This window comes from Paramormyrops kingsleyae, chromosome 6, assembly GCF_048594095.1.
Source record: "Paramormyrops kingsleyae isolate MSU_618 chromosome 6, PKINGS_0.4, whole genome shotgun sequence".
NCBI lineage: Eukaryota > Metazoa > Chordata > Actinopteri > Osteoglossiformes > Mormyridae > Paramormyrops > Paramormyrops kingsleyae.
In genome coordinates, this window is record NC_132802.1 from 40,200,175 (window position 1) to 40,203,837 (window position 3,663).

The following is a 3,663-nucleotide window of genomic DNA, read 5'->3' on the forward strand; positions in this document are numbered from 1 at the left end:
ATAGTTGGTCTGGCGTGGTTCAAAAACACACATCTTTGACAAAACTGACAAAAATTGACTTAAGTTCAGTACCTTGAGCTTAAGAAGTTCATCAGTCAGTCGGTCCTCTGTGAGGTTAAACTCAGATTCCTCCTTTGCACTACAAGCAGAATACACTTCTTTGTATTCAGTGTTGAGTACAACATCCCTATCTCTTGTGTGAGGACCAATCCACGGAGCCCAACTATGGTAACTGGGATGGACGACAAATGGGTTTGACTTGTTGCCTTTAAATGATGTTAGAAAATATTATTAACATAACAGTACATTATTCCACGATAAACAAAGTAAATGCTAGAATACTGTCATCCCACCTAGAACATTGTGCGGACTGTACTTACTTGGGACCAACCCACGGCTGATCATTTCAAGGGAAACCATCTCCCAGAAATTTTCAACACTTACCTTTCCATCAAAAGTCTGAGATGGTTCCTCAATGCTGCTCACTAAGGAAAGCAAGACTTAAGTAAGCATGTTCCAAACAGTCATAGCTGGATATGTGGTGCTTGAAACAATGTAAGACTAAGAAAATGAATAAATGTGTTCACTTACCAGGCATGCTAAAAACGCCCTTCTCATGAAGGTCCATCACAACAGATACTGGATGATAACCACACGATACACAAGCATATGTGTAACCGAGGTCTGACAGTGCTTCAAAGCTTAAATAAGCCTGCAGGACCCTTTCCCTGGATGGATAGGTTTTACCAGAGGTCTTCTCCAACACATCCATGGCACTCCCTACTGCCTGATGAGTCTGTGAAATTGATGTATGACATTTAAAGGCTTTACAATATATTATTTTGATAAAGTATTCGTAATTGTTTTAAATGATTAAAACAACAGAACATGGTTCCTACCTGAAGTGTATTGCGTAGAAAATGGCACATGTATATGGACAGAAGTGTGTGGTCATCGAAATTGTGGACACCATCAGTCCACTCCTGGTATCGATATGCCATACCACACCTGTAGCACCATTTTCTGTACACTGAAATTCCTAATGGACACAAGCACCAGTAAATGTTACACATTTATCTTTCACCATTTTACACTGTGACATGTCTCTATACTTTGCACAGTACTAAAAGCCAGTGTATGAAATTATCTCAGTAAGCATACAAGTGTGAATTGCTGGGAAGGAGGCTAAGCTGCTGATAGTGGAAGTCATGGCTACACTGACATTTACAGTACATGTAGTGAGTAATGAAATGTTAAAATATCGATAATAAATATTTAAATAAAGAGAGAACATACCTTCTATGACATCAGTGATTGTTAGGATTTTAGCCTTAGATGTAATCAGCACAGGTTCGCTTAGAGGAGTGGGCTCTAAACATTCTGAGCAAAAGGTTTCTGATGGTATGAAGTGCACAGGGAAATGAATGGTCTTGACCACGTCTGAGGGGAAAATCGCAGGCAGTTTCTTCTTATGAAAAATGTATTGAACCATCCGCGACAGATTTTTGCCTTCAGGTGAGTATGGAGCTCCTTCTTCTAGGTCAAAACTTTCCATGTCAATTGGAAAATGTTCTGTGATGTTCTCCTCCACACTTCTGGTTTTTCTGAAGAGTGCCTGGTCTGTTTCAAATAAATGCCACTTGGCAACATATTTAGGTATGCATGACTGCCTTGGGTTCGCGCAAGGACAATGCCATGAAATGATTTTAGAATTGTACCTTACCACCACTCTGCCAAGCCGGCTGTAATAGGAGATAGTTGACTCGTATACAGAAATGTGCTTTTTGTAGGGGGGTCCACACACAGTCACCAGACAGGACAACGGGGCTCCTGCATCATTTGCTTCTCTCTGACGTACCAAACACCTTTCCTTTTTGTCTTCCCCAAACCACTTGTCATGTACCATCACCTGCAAAACATCCTCTGTAAGTGATGGAGTGTCCATTCTGGCTGGAGGGCAGTACACGAGGGACTGAATGTGGTGGCACTCAAATGGACGAAGGTTTGACCTCTCTGCAAACTCTGCATTAATTCTGCAGATATCCAGCTCACACATTGTTTTTTGTTCAGGACCCCATGTCCTTTTAATGACACGTACTGGTGTGCTGGGTGCTATAAAAGACTTTGCTACTGCAAACACTCCATTTGTGTAATCAACACACTGAGCACTGAGGTGGTTCTGTGCCGTAATGTCCATTTTGATGGGAGTGTGACGTCTTCGAAGATGTATCCGTAGGTTCCGTCTATTAAGGATTAGGCCACAGCTAGTACACTTCACTGTTTTCTGCTTTCTTTGGGTGAGAGGGTGGTAGTGCTGGTGCTGCTGAGGAGCCAGGATCAGAGGAACATGAAGAAAGTGAGGGGTGGAGGATGGGGACTGGGGGAGGGGGACATGCAGCTTCAGAAGCAGTAAAGGAGGGAGCAGGAGAGGCGGGAGGTGACTGATGCGCTTCCGTTGTGGTTGGCTTGGTTTCACTGATGCATTGGGATACATGATGTTTAAACTGGTCTTTGCGTATTATTGTTTGGCTGCAATAAAGACAATGAAAGTGTCCTGTGGGTCTGCAATAATTGTTGCATTTGCTGATGAAGAAACCTGCAAGACGGCAACATGAAGACCAAAGCTATCAACAGAAAAGAAAGGTATACACAGAACGGGACTGGGGGAGTGAGGTCAGGAGTAGCTGATCAGAAAGTTACAGTGTCAAACAAAACACAAACATAGGTAAATTAGCTTACCAATATTCACATGACTTCAGGGACTCCCACTAAGGAACTCCACATCATTTTGTCTATCTTGATTGTAAGAAGTGCATTCTACATTTAAGCATGTGTATGTTTTAAAACCACCAAAATCAATAGACCAATAAACATCATTAGGAATTACCTCTATGCTGTACTGCATGTCTCACGTGGCTCTGAATGTGTGTTGTAAATTTGAATTGTTGGTCAGTTGCATAAGTGCAGCATGGGCATCTGAACACACCGTCTAGGCAAAACCTTGTTGCATCAGGACTGGCCTGTAAATGCGTTGGATGCTTTAAAACATAAACAATAAAACATTGTGTAAACTTACTGTTACTCTGAGGTGCACGCTCATTCTAACAACATAACATGCATGCAGAAGTAATGCAGCTTGTAAGGTTATCAGGCTGTGATATCGATAAAATATCTTATAGAGCATTCATATCATCAGCATTAACTTGAGTATCCTGAGCATCATAATATAGCCTAAACATCTGCATAATTAACAATCATAATATACTATTTTTACATAAATACCATTGAGGTTGTTGGTGTAATTTAATAATATATCGGTCACATACTCCATAACTCTTAATAAAACAATTCGGTCATCATAATCAGAAAAACTCAAAAGCACCTGTCGTAGTCTGTTTTCTACATATGCATTTGTGATAAATATTTTGCAATATTGTCATATAATTTTTAGGACATAAGGCCCAGACCTGCGGTCCCTGAAACAAAAGAGAAACAACCTAGCAGCAAAACGTACCGTCTGCGTTTTCTAGTGTTACGCCCTAAAACAAAACATATATACATGATTTATTTATTCAAATTTCATTTTAGTCTATTCAATGTGTTACCCTTCTCATGTTCTGAATCTAAGGGCATTTCAAGTCCGGAAATTTTAACTAGAGACAC

The 3,663-nt window shown here is 40.6% G+C and overlaps 1 long non-coding RNA gene across 1 annotated transcript; it reads right to left on the reverse strand.

Moving 5' to 3' along the window:
* Nucleotides 1–204: 204 nt before the first annotated feature.
* LOC140591821 (uncharacterized) lies at nucleotides 205–1,035 on the reverse strand. Its single transcript, XR_011992119.1, has 3 exons — nucleotides 900–1,035; nucleotides 592–796; nucleotides 205–485 (listed from the first exon to the last, which is right to left on the reverse strand). It is a non-coding gene; the product is annotated as an uncharacterized lncRNA (long non-coding RNA).
* Between the last annotated feature and the right edge of the window lie 2,628 nt (nucleotides 1,036–3,663).